General features: G+C 37.4%; 1 protein-coding gene across 1 annotated transcript in view; it reads right to left on the reverse strand.

Annotated features, from left to right (window-relative positions):
• The window catches only part of LOC134218345 (uncharacterized), a 132,008-nt gene that overhangs the window by 100,018 nt on the left and 13,245 nt on the right, over nt 1–18,745 (reverse strand). The window lies entirely within an intron of this gene.

The following is an 18,745-nucleotide window of genomic DNA, read 5'->3' on the forward strand; positions in this document are numbered from 1 at the left end:
GATGTAATGTTTTGACATAACTTCCTTTTGCACTTTTCTGTGATAAATGTAATGAATATTGACAAAAGACGAAATGAGGCACAATACTTCCGGCTTGGATGGTGCGTGGGGGAAACATATTCCATCAGTTTGCCAACACGCGGGCAAGAAGGGTTAAAAATCTCAACCCCAAATATTTTGCCAAACGGTTGCACCAGACGGCAAGGAAAAATCTAACAATGCAATCAAAATGCTGTATGTCAGCACTTCGACTACGGTTGAGCAGTTCGATCGTACTTACAGCTTTTTCAATCAGTCCCAAAGTCATCATTCCGGTAGCTGGAAATGATAAATGTTGTAGAGGAGGTTGAAAAATTATTATGTCCTTAATTGTGGAAATGGGCCTGATTTCTATCCATTCTATAAAAAATCAAGGGTGGGGATGTTTGAAAGGCAGTTTGAAATTCTTTCATTCGAATGACTTTTACTCACTCCCTTATTTTAGAAATTTTTTGCCGAAAATTAAATTTTTAACTTCAATAAGTGTAATATGATAATCGACAAAGTTTTTCAATTAATAATACCAGGGAGGAGAAGCACAGGAAATGATGAAAAGAAACGGAAAATACACAACAGGATGCAGTAGATAGAGCCAGCGCTATAATGAAAAGTGATGTTGGAGTGTATTTTCATGGCTAGGCAAGTCACAGTCTAGATTCAAAGAGTTTCACCCAATGAGAGAGGTAGACACCAGGAAAGGGGAATTCAATTGTCATAATTACTTCTTGTGTTAATAGCGCGCGTTTTATGGGCCAGCATTTGACAAATTATCCAACGGAAGAGGTGAGATGGCGTGACAAAAGGCATTTTCTGCGCCGAACGTGCTAGAGAGTTGGGTTCGTTGGTTCGGATCGTTTTGATATATTCTGTTTCCTTCATTTTTAATTTTTCAAATCCTCGCGCCATTCGAGTGTTCTAATATATTTTGCCTATTAACACCGAGACAGCTTATTGCTCGGGGAAAGATGAATCGGTGCGATAAGTTACTTCTGCTTTTGCGATTAAATTGTTACATCGCGTGTCATTATTCTGTTTGTCGAGGGAGAGGATTCAAAGCTATTTAATTGGTTCTGAAGTGATTTCAGGCGCTGTGCCCTATGACGTATTGATGTATGCCTGTAAGTAAGTATCATATGAATTCGAAAGTTTTTATATAGCTTGTGAATTTGACACCCAACTTGATCCCAATCGAAGAAATAATTTTTGTAATCCTGCTTTAATAAGCTATGCAGGAAACCTTAAAATGACACAACAGACACAATCCACGTGGCCGGAGTCAAATGATAACAATTTGATGGAATAGGAACAATTTAACCTTCAGCTGGCTGGTTTGGTATAATGTGTTGCTATTGCCTATGTGCATCAGTCACAATAGCTTAGGGTGGAACCAGCAAGGTTTGAAATTGGATACTTCTTCGTCCCTACTATTCTATCACCTTGGGGTAGACTTGTCGTATCACTTGTACGGTATTTTCCGGTTGAATGGAGATCACCCGAAGTGTATTGACCCTAATTGATAGTATAGCTGAGACGGGTGACGATGCTACCGAATGAGCAACTGAACGACAACAGGAAATCGAAGGTCGTTTGTTCTTTTCGATGGAGGCTTACAGAGAAAAATCGATAAGGATGTCAAGGCTGATGGCGTTAGGCACCATCGCGGATCTTGTGTTACAGATTTAATAAATGTTTAGTCCTTTTGATTCGTTTCGAAGACGTTGTGGTGAAAGCAGTATGCTTTATACACATCTATTTCATTTACCTTGGGCATACTTAAATTTCATATGCAAATTATGACACCACTCATAAGGATGATTATTTCTTTCATTACACGTGATTTCTGGAAATAAGGCACCGGTGCAGATTATTCCTGCTTTTGAAGCATACGTTTGCCAAAATAATGGCTTCTTCTTTTGCAAGTCTCTTTCTGAAATATGAAGAAAGTGTACTGTCCATAAAAGTGTAACTGCTTCATATTTAATTGATTTTTAGTTATGGGCAGTTATCTCAGTTATGCATTTAAGGCAGTGTTTGCCCTGTATTAATCGATAAAGTTTGAGCAAAGCTTGAGAGGAAAACGATTACTTGTTTTGTTGTTGTTAAATCGAGTATTTTGATAAACCAGTTTGAAATCCTTTTAGTAGTTTTAAAGGTTAAAATATCAAAATCTATAGCAAAAAAACTTACAGTGATCAAATTTGTTTTAACTAATCAAATCTGTTTTAAATATCCTGTTGAATGCAACTTATCCTAAGATTTCACTTGGAAAACTGTTGAAAACAATGAATTTCCTTAATAAAATTAACTCCTTTCCATATATAGTGGTGCAACTGTTCCAATAGTGGCAAGCATCATAAGAAATCAATGGATACCACCACTATAGGAAGGAACCAACATTATTTTTTACCGCCACTAAAGGAACAGTGTACCCATTAGTTATGCAAGCAATATTTGGTAGTTGTTGATGACATAAATATCATTTCTGTTCGCAAATTTATTAGTTTATCTATTCGCTAAGATATAAAAATTGTAAAATTCCCATAATTATCAATTTCAAAAAAATATTTTCTTCTATGTAGGCTAGATGTACCAGTTGTGGCTATAGCACCAGTTGTCGCACTAGTGCTTTATATGCCAAATGGCCAATCAAATCATCGTAAACCAAGTTCATATCGATAAAGCATATTAATATGATACGATAAAACCTTTGATCTCCTCCAAAACAAGCAAAGAATAATTGTAAAAATTGATTTTGCTTAATTTTTGACGTCCTTTGCACCAGTTCACTAGTGGTCTCTATTTGGCCAATCCCATAAGAAAACAATGGGATTTGCCAAATAAGGAACCAAAATTAAGATTAGTGCCACAACTGGTGCATAATGTTCCTATTATGGATTAATCAATTTTGATGCTTATAACAAATGTTATTGTGGTTTTCACAGCTGTTCTAAGGAGCAGGAAGTAAAACCTTTCGCTTGATATATAAATTCCACCCACATGCCTTTTACTTATTTAAAAAAAAATAGTTGTTCTTATGTATAGCGACAATTGGTACACCCACCCTATCTATTGTTGGTTCGTTAGTCAGTTTGATATTATACCATACGATTTAAAATTCACAGCAAAATAATATCACCCTTCGAGTCAAGTACGAGTCCATTGGCCTTACTGTTGAGGTCGAATTACGTATCTGTTGTTATACTCAAGGGATGGCATTAAATGGGATAATATACGAACTCGTCATATAACAAGTGAAGAACACAGTAAATTGACAATTTATCAAATGTCCGGCGTACCCAAGCCGGTATCTATGCATCAAAACAGGAACAGATGGAACTCAGAACCGACGCTAATCCATTAAAAGCAAACGTTTTGATTCGTTTGAGTAAGAACACAAACGCTCAGATCGTCTCGTCTCAGACATCCTACATGTCTCGTAGAACGAAGAGGCAGTGAGCAAAAAAGTAAAAGAATAACGCGACTGTGTCACCAACTGTGCAAGTTGAAGGTTTACATGCATCCGTCATATTGGCCACTTGTTGGGTAGCGACCCACAGTTGGACTGAATTATTACGGTTCCCAGTGGGATGTCGGACCTCGCACGCTCTACACGACACTCTGTGATTCAGGCTACGTAGTGGAACCCGAGACTCTCCTAATTTTACAAATGGGAAGTCGCGACTCGCGAGTTTCGTCTGGTATTCAATTTACTCACGCCGAAAAAGGAAGAGCAAAATTGTACGCACGAGTGTAAATTTTATATCTTTAGTAACGTTTATTATTGCGTTTCTCATTATACGCTAGACAAAACGGCTTTGATCAAAAGATTTATGGTGAGAAGAAGCATCACAGAGTCCCTGTCGGGTATGGTTCCATCGGGAATTAATCATGCGTTTCCTTGCCTTGGGTGACGTAGATGCGCATGTGAGTGCAGGTAATGCACTATTTCATTTAAATAATCGTGCTATGCTTTTGATGCATCCCGGTGCGAAAGGGTTAGATTAAAATTGAAAAATTCTCGGCTGTAATCCTAAATGATAGTTACTACAGACCAATCTGTTTCTTGCGAGTTTTCCAGATTTGCCTTGTTTCGTGGAATCCGTCGCTGTGCTCGTTTTGTTCTTCAGTTCCCGTGTGTCATCGAGTGCAGCGATGCACATGCGTTTTCGCAGAGGATGGTCGCGACGGCTGGATGTCACATGGGACGGTTAATTTAAAACACGCGACTACTACACAATGCTGTTAAATGGTGTGAAATATCCCAAGATAGCATACGGAATGTATTATTCTATTTTTCGCAGTCGGGAATTCCGACTCATACCAACAGCGTGAGTACTTTTCAGACATTAGAGTATGGTGCTAGTCTTTAGTAAATCAAATCATAATGCCAAAGAAAAAAAGCGATATGGTTTTTCTTCTCTTTGGCATTACATCCCCCACTGGGACATTGCCGCCTCGCAGCTTATTCTTTCAGTACTTCCACAATTATTAACAGCAAGGTTTCCAAGCCAACTCGCGCAATGCTTGAGAGCATATCGATAACTTGTTTTGCTGTTGTGATATCGCCGATTATGATTACCTGATTAGATATCTTTTTGATCGTTTTATCGAAAACTATTCCTGCTATCGATAAGAGCAAATCAAAAACTAATTTTGATATTGGTTTCCTATAACAAAATAAGTACACAGTTTTATATCATCCATGATGATTCATATTCGAAAACAAATATGATTTCAATTTCATGTCAAAATCAAAATATGTTTTCTATATGCTCTCATTATGTTTTCAGACTTTTCTCGGGAAGTTGCCATTTTTGCATTCGTATATGAGGCCAACACGATGTTACTCTTATGCCCAGGGTATTCGAGAAAATTTCCAACCCGAAAATTTCGTAGACTGGCAGCCACCTTCAGCATGGTCTTGCTTTGTAGCAGCGCATTTTACGGTTGGCAGCCAAGGGAGTCGGCCATCAAGGGGCGCTGAACAAAACCGTTCAAATCGTTCCCAACCCCACCCCTTTTCCCTATGAACCCCCCCTCCCTTTTGTTGACTTTTTCTAAGGATAGAGAATATGTGTACACCTAACCAGAGATTGCAAGATTTTTTTGCAATCTCGCATTAGTTTCGCGTGCACAGATTGAATTAAGTAAACGACAGGTCCTTGCATTTAGTCCCCGGTCACGATAAAATAAGAAATGGTTATGTGTTTGTGTATACTTTGAATCTGATTTTATACTCCCATCGAGGAGTGAAATGCTGTATACTTCGACAACTTCAGTCACCTTACAGAAAAAATCCGGAAAAGACGGGTGTTGAACCTGGACCATTCACACTTAGCGCATCTCGACTGACGCGCTAACCATCTGGACTTTATACTAGAGGAGGAAAGATGCGACCAAAGGCTATCATAATCCACTTTTCATGCGATGTGGATGTGAGAATCATCATATAATGGCAGGTGGAAGGGTAACAGGGATAGCAATTAGTGATACAAGTGGAATTAGCACCATGCAAACTTGAGTCCTTTCCCGTCATCAAACTAAATGGAATCGAGAAGATTGTGTGAGTCAAAATGATATTGCTGTACACGATCCATATACTTGTTCTAGGAGGAGCCAGCGAGATTCGTTTAGATGTATTGATCGAAACCAAATAAAAAGACTTAATGCAATAAGCTGGATTAACAAGTATGACATTCTCTGTTCATTTTGCATGCCAGATTTGATACAAAATGCTTAATACAAAGAATGTCACACAAAATTGTTTTAGGTGTACCAAATTTGGTTGAAATCGGTCAAGCGGTTCAGAAGTAGTTAGCGAAAATACATACATACGTTTCATATCAAAAAAGAGCATTTGCTCCATAAAATTTAGCCACATTAGACCAAACGACATTTCCTATTCCAGTGAACGCAATGGTAAAAAACAAAGCGAAGCCGTTGATTTATTCACTTTTCACTGGGACCTTTGTCGGTAACATTGTAACTAGCCTGCCATAAGACGACTCGCGAGGTCCACTAAAAGATCTTAATAATTTTCTTATTGTAACTACGGCAATAATTGATTGGGGAAGAATTTCCTTAACCTTCTGTCTGTGCTCAAAAAAACTTACGTTGTCTGTGCTCTGGGGTTAAATTGACACCAAATTTAAACTGCTATAACTTTTTTATTGTTTGGCCGATTTTGGTCTTTTGGGATTGTTTCGAAAGATAATATAATCATCTTTCAGGTCGTAATCAAAAATTGACTATTGGTGGGCGGATACATCGCGGGGAGGGGTTTTAGTGAACAAGGGTACAAAAACAGTGGTTTTTCATGATTATTTCACTTATATCTGAAAATCCTACCCATTTTGAACTGCACCTTTTCAAAAAGGTTATGCAGGAAGGCGTGTGCTTTGGCATGAGGCATTGATTAGTTTTGGACTTGGTCGCTAGGTGGTGGTATATTTGAATTCATTATTTTAGACTACTCAAGATATTCCGATATATGGAATTCTCCCCATTGTAAATATTGTTATAGCACAAATTTAAAATTTGTTAGAATGGCGTCTTGAGCAAAGGTCATCTAGTGGGAACGGGCGGTCTTGTGGTGAAAATAATAATTGGGAATTTCACAAATAGGCGGCAAATTGGTTGATCTTTGGTTACGCATGTAGATCCAAACCCGATCAAGAATGCATTACAAAATTATAACAAGGGGAGTTATTTATTTCAGAAAAATAATGTAACAAAATGTGTTATAAAATTGGCTGGTTAGTTGTTAAAATAACAAAAATTATATCAAAATTCCCTCTAGCCGTAACATAATTATATCAGAGGTTGTTACCTTCATTTCAACATTATAACAACCGTTGATATGATTATGAGGTACAAAAATCTACTTTCATGGTAATTGCCTACATCACGTATAAAAATGTGGTACGCTACAACGCCGGATTTCCATCCATAATGTAGGCAATTAACTTTGTACTAGCTATTAACATCGAACATTGATTCAAGTTATACTGGAGGTGATTACCTCCGCTTTTTTCCAATATCAAAACATGTAGGCAATTATTTTGTGTAAATATACATAACTAACGTTGTTATAATTTTGATATGAAATAAAACTGGCAGAATACACATTTTTATCGAATTATCTAATTATAACACACGTTGTTTTAAATAACAACCATTGATAGAATTGAGTTATAATTTTGTTATGGATTCCTGATCGGGAAGGCCTTAATTCCAGGGTTTTCTTGAATGATCTAAAGCATATTCTGTGAACGCATTCTATTATTTGCAGCATGTTAGAGCAGGTTGAATACAAGGAAAACTTTTGATGGACTCTACCACAACATTCATGTTTGCCAAAAATGCTACAAACCAAAATACATCAGATCTCACATGGAACAATATACTCAAATATAACAGCTCACTAGCGCCGCATCTGGGAAGAAGTGTTCATTATTTTGAGCACTTTTCTGTAGTTCTGGACATCCTGAACAATGTGGCCGAATACAACTTGAGTGTAGGTATGAGGGATCTCAAGCTTAAGCAATATTTCAAATATGCAAGAATATTGCAAGTACACTAGCGCCGCCTATTTGTAAATTTCCTAATTATTTTTTCCGTCACATGACAGATCAGTCAGATTTAGATTTTTCTTTATCCGTCTAGGTCCGATTGGCATTCCGAATATCGGTCAACCCGTTTCACGATTTCATGGACCCAATTATGTCCAGTGGTGTCTCCAAACCATCTAAACACCCACTTCAGAGTGGATTTTTTTTAACAATTGTTGAAATGTTTGAGTTTTTGGCTTTCAGTGTTTTGTGATCAAAAACAGGGTTTTATATTTTCATCTGACGTTTTGGCCACATGTTTTGTACCTTTTCAAGGTGTTAACTATGTTCCGTTTTGTTGTCAAATTAGCCCTCAGCATAGGACCTATTTGTCACCCCAATTCGTTTGCCTTCACACAAGACAAGGCTAATGTAACAACAAACGGAACATAGTTAACTCCTAGAAAAAGTCCCAATACATGTGTCCGAAACATCGAATGAGTACATAAAACCCCGTTTTTTGATCACAAAAGACTGAAAGCCAAAACCTCAAGCGTCGCTATCTTAGTCGAATCAATTAAGTGGGAGAAGGATGGGAAATATGCCCTAGCTAAGCAAAGACGGCTTTAATGTCTAAGCTGTACCTCATGCAACAGTTAAACAATATAGCTAGACGATGCTATTTAAAAATAGTAGAAAATCTCAATATGTTTGATGATATTCACCTTTAAAAAAAGTGGAGATAGGGTAAATCACTACTTGAGCCTATGGACCCGATTCCCGGCTCACTGCACAGAAAACTAAGAATTTATACTGTTTGGAAACCGTAGGTTTACGATCGATAATTTAAAAAAAGTCTCCCATTTATTTCACTCCTAATTAATCCAATTAAAGGAAATAAAAATGTAGATTCCGAATATTCGATTTTCGTTGCAACTCCACTGAGCCGGAGTGAGTCAACTTTCAACTTTTACAAAACGGTATCATCACATAAACACCTACCTGAAATTTGTCACAGTTCTCGATACAATCATTGCTGAAGCTGTTAATTATCATACAATAATTCTAAACTAACGCACTTCAATCCTTCCTATTTGTTCGTTTCACCAGGACTTATATAATCATATAAGAATACATTTAGAAATGCATCCTTAAGCCGCACTAAAATTCACCTCGGCCTAAGAACTTCTAGCCGAACCGTGCTGCCAAAAGGCCAGGAACCTCTTTTAGTATGAAAATAATTCTTCATTGTTAATAGGAACACTGTCTAATACGTTGACGCTTTAATGTTATTTATAATTCTCTTTATTTCAAAAAATGAAAAAAAAATATATGTTTTTAATGTTTGAAAGAAATTTGGATAAGTGAATGAATTTTTCCAACCAAACAAAAATTAATATAAATAATACCATCTGCCATAATGTTGTGTAAAACGTGCATACTTTTGTTTGCGTCGCATTTTCTACCGTCCTGAGAGAGAATGAGAGTAAAATATTGAGCGATTGAGTGAAATTTTGCTTAGGCCGGGAACTGGTTTAAGTGTGCCGGAAATGCAATCGTTATGACTGAAATGAGTGCTGCACCTCGTTATTTTAAATCAAATAGAAGCTTTTTTAAACGTGGTTTAGCAAGAATAGCTTTTTTTTAAGTAGAAGTGAACCCCATTGCAGTATTGCACGGCCCACAAAATTCAGGAAAAGTTGCTTACTGTAATAAATATGAATTAAATAATGCAGTCGTATGCATGTTAGGCCGGGAATTCGGTAAGAAACCCTATTTTGTTGCCGGAAAACTCATGAGGCAAAACGCCTTCTAGCTGGCAGCTCTTTGGGAACAACGACGCGTCGGCGAATCAACATTTTGGTATGGACAGTTTATGGAGACGCGTAGTACATTGTATGTTAGTCCTCCTAGGGCGTTTTGCCTCGCAGAAATGTTAGACGTTTCATCAAAATGTGGAAAATTTTGGTTTTTCCAACCTTCCCATTATGTTGGCACTTGTTTTGCCTAGCCTACATAAGTTTTGGTCTAGTTTTATTACGTTCAGTGGGGTGCGTTTTGGGGCCTCTAAATGTTGAAACTTCTCAAATCTTCTTTACCATGATGTACTTTGGAGACGGTCTTAGAAATCCATCAGCAATTTTTATGAACTTTCAGCCCGGGTCTGCAAGGTTTCTTGCATAATTAACAAATTCCAAAGGCATTTTTCTGGAATCCACATAAACGTCTAGATTCCCATACACCTCTGAATATTGAATGTTACTTATCCTACTTGACGAGTCGAATTAAGTACGGGACACTGAAGACGGCTCTACAGTTGAGGTCGAAATACGTAAAGATTACAACGTGGTGGAATTAAATGGATTAGTAAGGTGGAATTGAGCACTACAAATTTAATGCTTCCAGTGAGCATTTCGCTCTTTGAATGAAGGATCAGACTAGACAACTGACAAACACCTTATATACATTATAACAGGTGAAGACATTCCACTAAAACTACTTGATTAAAAGAGCTTAATTTATTTTATAATGAACTAACGCGGCACATATCGTTAGTTCCAAATTAATATATTCGTTATCAAACAAAATAGTAATTTGATTCAAACAGTTAGCATTTTGTTTGAGCATATCAAAACGGTTACAAGTTCGATATCAGATAAAACAACGATTACAATAATTTAGCAGAAACAAACCACAATGTTAACACCAAAGATGCTGAAAACAAAACAAACCATGGCGGGGTACCCTTATGATTTGGTCATGTGGGACTCCCACCAGAAAAAAAAGAAACACCTCTATTCCAAATCAGCCAGCGGGTATAGTGGCAGCGAGGCCGACGTCATCGTTGACATGAACAATCGCATGGCCGGCTGGCGTTGCGATTCCGGGGCGCATTACGAATTCCGGACTCGACTGCCGCCTGAGTGAGGCAAATGTGTGAAATATGTACCGTTAGTAAGTAATTCAGGCGAAGTTATTTAGAACAATAATATCAGACCAGCATTATCTGATACACGGTTTAATATACATTTTTCAAATATGATGTTCTTCGGCTTTAATATTGAAATTTGGTTACGTGATCGGCATACTCGAGGTCGTTGATTTTCCTTTTACCTTTTAACAACTTACAAGGGCCGCCAATTGCGTCGAAGAAGGTGATACGGTATTTATATATTTTTTTTATTCCATGTCGTTTGTTTTCTGATAAATTTTCTTACTCGACGGTTGCGGCTTGTACTATTCACCTGACGTCCCTCATGCTGGTGCGAAGTGTGTAGATTGATGAGTGGCTTGCTCGCTGACTGTCTGATTGTTTGACTGACTGTTGATGCATTTGCGTTTGACATTGACTATGTTTGTTATTTTTCGTTTCTTGTTACGTTTTATTTCTGCACTTATTCGCGTCTGGGCTCGCATATTCGGTAAATGAAATCTGACAAGTGCGAACTACTTAACGGTGCACATCGAGCAAGTTTGTTGCTGTTTTAATTGTATTATTTAGTTCATAATGGTACGCACATATAAGTTCAGAAGAAATGCGGAGACCACTTTGTTTATGCATCATGATGTCACATTGAGTTTATAGATTGATTGTTATGCACATGTCGATCTGATGAATGTAGAGTCGCTTTCGTTATGGCTATTATTGTGTTGTAAATTTCATATTGGGATGATATTGAAATTGATAAAAAATCATTTTTACGTGATTTTTTAGCAGTTTAATACCCTTTAGCATCGGCTGAGCTAACACACACGAAGGACTTTAAATGGGTGGACAGATCCATTAGGAATCCACGGGATGCAGCAAGTATCTATACCCAAAGAAAAAAATCGTACTCCTCATATCTCATTTTCTCGAATGTGGCCTTATGTTTGTCAGCAAGTTAGTACCATACCTTTTAATTCCACTAAAAAGCTAAAAATATTACGTCATAAACTCTATTCTTTATTCTGAAGATGATAATAAAGAAAAATAATTTGTTCTATTTCTATTATCTTTTTGCCCTTATCACCTTCTCACCAAAGGGTCATACACTAATACCGTCAGCATTTTTTAAGGGATTTTCAACCCCCCTTACTTTATGTAAGATACCATACAATTTTATTTTTTGTTTATATGGAGCGTTGCGCAAGAAAATGACAGACCCCTATTCCCTCCAGAAGTGCTTACGTAATAAGAGAACGGCTCCCAAGGTAACATAAGGTCATACACTGTGTCAAAAAATATTCGTACAGCGCATGCGCATATAAAAAACCCTTCTGAAAATATGTGTCCAAAACATTTCCAAGAATTTTGATACCCATATAGCCAGGGTTTTTTCCTAAATAAATTTGAAGCCACTATAGGTCCCACGGGAACTTGTTCCAGAACGAACGTTCCTGTGACTGTCCATTCTATGGTCCTGGCTACTGGGAAAACATGTTTCCGAAACAATTCGAAAAACAATTGATAGGGGAAGGAGGGGCAATATGCCCTAGCTAAGCATAGACTGCTTTTATGCCTTAGCTATAACGATTTTCATTGGTGTTACTACCTCACGCAACAGTTAAACAATATAGCTAGCTGATGCCATCATAAAATTAGAAAAAATCTCAATCATATTGATAATATTCACATTTCAAAAAAGTGGTGATATTTGTTGCCGGAAAACTCATGAGGCAAAACGCCTTTTAGCAGGCAGCTAGGGAACAATGTACCATGCGTCGGCACATCAGCATTCTGGTATGGACAGTGCGTGGAGACGCGAGTACATTGAAGGATAGTTCCACTAAGGCGTTTTGCCTCGCCGAAATGTTAGATGTTTCATCAAAATATGGAAAATTTCAGTTTTTCCTACATTCCTATCTATTATTTTGACACTTTCTTCGCCTAACCTACATTATTTCACATCTAGTTTTATTAAGGCTATCTTAAACATGGTAAATATAAGCACAAGTGAATACCTGAAAGTCGTTTTGCACCGAGGGGGCATTTTGGGGCCTCTTCCCCTACCAGGGTTTCTTCTAAATGAGTTTGTGATCACTTGAGGCTTCACGGGAACCCATTCCAAAATGACAGTTCCGAGACCAAATGAACAAGTAGTCCAAATTCGTTGCGAAGTCATAATCTTAGAATTTTCAATGAAATCGGTCACTCAGGATACAAGAAATCTTCACTTGGTTTCTATAACATCAGTTACCCAGTTACTTTATCACTCTCTCGTGTGCATGTTGCACGAAATATTGTTTCGTAGGACATGTCTACAGACGGCGCTAGTGTGAGTTGTCAAATCTGAAGGTAAACGATGCGTGTGCCTATAGGTCTGAAACATGGAATCAGTGTACTTTAAAACGACCATTCAGACTCAGAGCATGGACTCACCAGTGTTACGTCTGTTTATTCCTTTTTTAAGACATGGTCTGATAATATCCAGATTTTCGTTAACCAGGTAATCCGATTCCGTTATATAAGGCATGGATCGGATAGAGTGCAAATATTACTATTATTATTTACATCCATAGCAAATGTAATCGTCCAAATCGGTTGAAAATTGACGGTCATACCAAGAACGTGAGTACCCGGGTAAACTGCCGGTACGTTACGGGGTAAACATATTCAGAAGCCTCTCCACAAGCCTCTCTTGCTGGATTTACATTTTGATATCACACAAACCTTTTTTTTTAACTAATTTTATTTGCTAATTATCTAATACATGCATTCATCTCTTAGACTAGGTGTTCCGTGTTTTCTTAACACTATCATCCTTATTTTCTATGTCATATTTTTAGTTATTATTAATACATTTCAATTGCCTCTGGCAGTTAGATTTTTTTTCCTCTGGTTGAATTGAACCATGTAGGAATTGCAATGTTTTCAACTTAAACTAAACTTAACCTATTTTATACTAAGGGTACAAGGAGTTAATCGTTGCAATAGAAGATTTATTAGATTAGATTATTAGATTAGATTAGAAATTGGAAATTATTTTGTTAGACATTTGTTCCAATGTCTCAATATTAGAAATTCTATGAAGTTCATTGCTACTATACCACGGAGGCAACTTCAGAATAATTTTCAAAATTTTATTTTGAATCCTCTGGAGTGCCTTCTTTCTGGTATTGCAGCAACTAGTCCATATTGGCAGAGCATACAACATGGCAGGTCTAAAAATTTGTTTGTAAATCAAAAGTTTGTTCTTAAGACAAAGTTTTGATTTTCTGTTTATAAGTGGATATAGGCACTTAATATATTTGTTACATTTGGCTTGAAGGCCTTCAATGTGATTTTTAAAAGTTAATTTTTGATCTAGCAGAAGTCCTAAATATTTAGCTTCGCTAGACCAATTAATTGGAACCCTATTCATAGTGACAATATGTCTGCTAGAAGGTTTCAAATAAGAAGCTCTCGGCTTATGTGGGAAAATTATAAGCTGAGTTTTGGAAGCATTCGGGGAAATTTTTCATTTTTGCAAGTAAGTGGAGAAAATATCCAAACTTTTTTGCAATCTACTACAAATGACACGAAGGCTTCGCCCTCTGGCTGAGAGACCTGTGTCATCTGCAAACAAAGATTTTTGACACCCAATAACGAAGAATTTTGATTTGTTGCGATTCAGAATTTGAAGATCAGCTTTCAACAAATTCTTTTGCTGCCCATTGCATTGAAAAGGCAAGTAGGCTGCAATGAAGGAAAATTGTCCAAAATTTGTTTCAACAGAAACTCCCAAGGTTTCAAAAACTTTGGTTTCGAACGAAGAAAATAATTTATTTGATAAGAAAATTATTTTGAGCTTTTTAGTGGAATGTTTTCACCTGTCATAAGACGAGTTTATACAATCCCATTGAATTCCACCACTTAATTGTATCTTCACAGATACGTATTTCGACCTCAACAGTAAGGCCGTCTTCAGTGTCTCACAGTGAGACACTGAAGACGGCCTTGCTGTTGAGGTCGAAATACGTATCTGTCAAGATACAATTAAGTGGTGGAATTCAATGGGATTGTTTAAACTCGTCTTATGACAGAATTTATGTTTGATACGTCTATTAATGACGATGGCGGCCCCACCACAGGCACAGGCGCTGTCAAGACGATCATTTCTATAGATAAAATAGTTTGGATCTCTTTTAATGGAGAGTCCTGGTTTTAAATACGTTTCAGTTATAATGGCAATATGCACATTATGAACTGAAAGGAAGTTGAATAATTCATCATGGGCATTCCAATTTAGAACTTTCACACAATTATTTGGATCCATTGAAGTCCGATAACAATTTTTTGTGTGTACTTTATACTAACCTGAACAGCTTCAGGAATGGTATTTGCTTTGAACATTGCATCAATCATGTGATGCAATTGTTCAGTTAAATAATCAAAACCGGAAGCAGTCATGCTACTTGAGTCGGCAACATGACCATTATTTTCCGTTGGGACATGGGTATAAACCTCATTTTGAGAAGAGAAATTTTGTCTACCAGCAGCGATGTTTGCATACGTAGGTACATTGGAAAAATTGGAGTTTACTGAAGTGCTTGCTACCCGTTGACGAGCGGCAAAATTTGTTTGTGAATTGTGGTGGGTATGAATTGCTCGATCGGTAACCGGTTTCGAAATTTGAGCGTTTGAAAAATTTCTACCCGTCGAATCTGGGATCCGATAGGAATTTCCCTTCATCAATTTTGCACGGGAATTCAAAACTTTTTTGCGTGAAGGGCATTCCCAGAAATTGGATTTATGATTGACAATTTGCGCACTTAAATTTATTGGAATCTTCTCTCACAGGACATGCGTCCTTGGCGTGAGAGGTTCCACCACAAATCATACATTTAGCATCCATGTGACAATGTTTGGTTCCATGACCCCACTTTTGGCACTTACGGCACTGGGTGGGGTTTTGGAAATTTCCCCCAGGCCTGCGGAAATGTTCCCAAGTAACACGGACATGAGACATAATACAGGCCTTTTCCAAACTTTTCATATTATTTAGTTCACTTTTGTTAAAATGAACTAAATAAAATTCTTGAGAAATGCCCCTCTGGGAAGTACCAGAGTGGGATTTCTTTTTCATCTTAATTACTTGGACTGGTGAAAATCCAAGTAATTAAGAAATTTCAGTTTTAATTTCATCCAGTGATTTGTCATAACTGGGGAGACCTTTCAAGACGACTTTGAACAGTCGATCAGTTTTGTCGTCGTATGTGAAGAATTTATGGCACTTCTCAGTTAAATACTGAAGAAGACGTTTGCGATCGTCAAAGGATCGCGGCAAAACGCGGCAGTCACCCTTCCTAGCAATCTGAAATGAAACCTTGATCCCCTGAAGGTTACTCAAAATCTCATTACTAAAGCCAGAAAACTCTGCAACAGATACCACAATTGGCGGAATCCTTTGTTTCTTCGCATGAATCGAATCACCTGGGCTAAAGGTAGATTCGATTTGCTCAATTTCATCATTAATCAAATCGAACTGATTGCTCAGTTCGATAGGAGAAGAAACATTGTCAACATTAGATTTAGAAGGAATATCTGAAGTCTCCAGCTTCCTTCTATTTTTTCCGCGCTTGGGCAGGACGGTCTTGAAACCTTGTTTCTTTGAAGGAAGTGGAGAATTCAGAGACTCTCCCTTCCTCTTGTTTTTATTAATGCTCATTGCTGAGCGTGGAGACGTGACGTTCTAAGAGGTTTTTTCCCTGCAGGATTACCACCGCTTGTCGGAATTTTACTTCCGCAAACGGGTCCAACGTAAAACGAAGGCACGGGTCCTTGCAAAGATCGTAACGGGATCAGTGGGTACAAATAGCGCTGAGAAGCACTGTTGAAATTAAAATAGCTTCGGGTAGTATTAAAAACTTCCTTTCGCAAAGAGAGAAAGAACCGCACAGCACGAAAGCACGATGCGGTCTGATCACACAAACCTAAATTTAGTCTACTTTAGTCGTTTAAAACTTTAAAAAAAATCACTTGAAATCGAAAAAAGTACCCAGGTACCCTTTTGGTAACATAAGGGTTAAACATAATTAGTGTTTGTCAAGGTATTTGTTGCTGTTTTGGTACATCTATAATACAACTTCTTCTTTTTCTTTTTGGCATTACATCCCCACACTGGGACAGAGCCGCCTCGCAGCTTAGTGTTCATTAAGCACTTCCACAGTTATTAGCTGCGTGGTTTCTAAGCATTCGTATATCATGAGGCTAACACGATGATACTTTTATGCCCAGGCAAGTCGAGACAATTTCCAATCCGAAAATTGCCTTGACCGGCACCGGGAATCGAACCCAGCCACCCTCAGCATGATCTTGCTTGGTAGCCACGCGTCTTACCGCACGGCTAAGGAGGGTCCCGCACATACATAATACATACATCATTGATGTATACATTGAATTTAAGAACGTAATATTTTAGATGTTTGCGTGTGAAATCAAATTAATGAATCCAACATTTGCTAAATATAACATGAATCATTTAGAAAAAAAATCATAACATATCAATAACAGTCACGGTAAATGGTCGGTAAACCACACAAATATGCTCAGCCCACCACCTCCTACGATATGTACTCTGTTGGTATTCTCGTAACTGTAAGCGATTCATCTCGTTACAGATTCAACCTGCGTATGAAATGCTTCCTATGGGACGAAGACGAGGTTACAAAAAATGAAAAACGGCGAGAAATATGTGTTTTATTATCTCCAGCAGCAGCAGCTCGTATCCATGTTCAAATGAAAAATTTACACCATAATGATCGCAATAAATATATGCCGTTAAAATGAACTATTGGTATTTTAAGGGCGAGACATGGCTATCGATTCAATTTTTCAGCAGTAGTGCAAAGTTATGCGTTTATTTTGACCAACATGTAAGTTTACGATTAAAAAAAAAGTTGGTTTATTACTGTGTTTGGATCAAAGTAAGCATAGGTACGAAGTGAACGTTATTTTTTCCTATTCCTGATCATAATATTGTACAGTTCGTGTTTGAGTGATAAATAGGCCTACTTTTCCATACCTATGAAATGGGTGCTTGAATAACTCATTTTGACTCTCATTTGGGTGCTATAATGAGAAACCAAAACAGTAGTTACATGTCTATATTGCACTGAATTAGCTTGGGTGAGTGTTCAAATAATGTATTCTCTGCGTCGCGATTGAATGAAATACAGTTTGATGGACATGCCAACAAAATTTTCCAAAGACTGGTTCATCTATGTTGTCTTCATGCTTTGTTGAGCTATGTAATGTGGCACGATAATATGGAATCTAATTGTTCTCTGCAGCAACATGATTTATTGGCAAGATTGATCATGTAAAGTAAGTTACACCGTAAGACTTTATCTTTTTGGTCCAGATTTATTATATATTATCGTCATTGCAAAAAATAGCGTGTGAAACTCGTTTCAAAACTCGATTTTTCAGCCTCGTCGGATAAACGTACAAAACGTTCTGAAAAAAATGTCCTTTGGAACATGTTGCATAAACTACTTCTTGCTAACTGTATTTCTTTTTAGTTTTAAATAGTGTTGAACTATGCTAAAAACACTTCAATAAAGGAGGGAAAAATGAGAAAAAGTTTTAAACATTCACTTGTCATAAGACAAGTTTATACCATCCCATTTAATTCCACCACTTGATTGTACCTTGACAGATACGTATTTCGACCTCAACAGTAAGGCCGTCTGCAGTGTCTCGTACATAACTTGACTGGTGGAATTAAATGGGATGGTACAAACTCGTCTTATGACAAGTGAAGACTTTCCACTAAAAAGCTCAAAATAATTTTCTTTTTAAACATTGTTTAATCAGGGAATACCGATATTTTTTCAATTGCGCAGTAGCAAGAATACTTATAATGGGTGATTGGCGATTTACAATAAACCATTGCCATTGGTTGATTTCCCGAGTGTTGTAGTGTGCATCGCTATTGCTATTTGTGTAACAGAAGACTAGATCTTCACTTATTGCTTAGTGAGTACTGTCGCTAGAAATGAGGATGTGGCTTAGGGTACAATAGAGCATAGAGCATTCTTTTGGCAACAAAAACGGAAAATTACTAACGGAAGGCAACAAATGGATCAATGTATGTGAAGCATAACTTACTTTCAATTCGAATAGTAGCAAGCTGGTTGATGTTTCAGAAATTTTATCTATTCAAAGATTTTGTAGTGGAATAGAATTTTTT

This window comes from Armigeres subalbatus, chromosome 2, assembly GCF_024139115.2.
Source record: "Armigeres subalbatus isolate Guangzhou_Male chromosome 2, GZ_Asu_2, whole genome shotgun sequence".
Lineage (NCBI taxonomy): Eukaryota > Metazoa > Arthropoda > Insecta > Diptera > Culicidae > Armigeres > Armigeres subalbatus.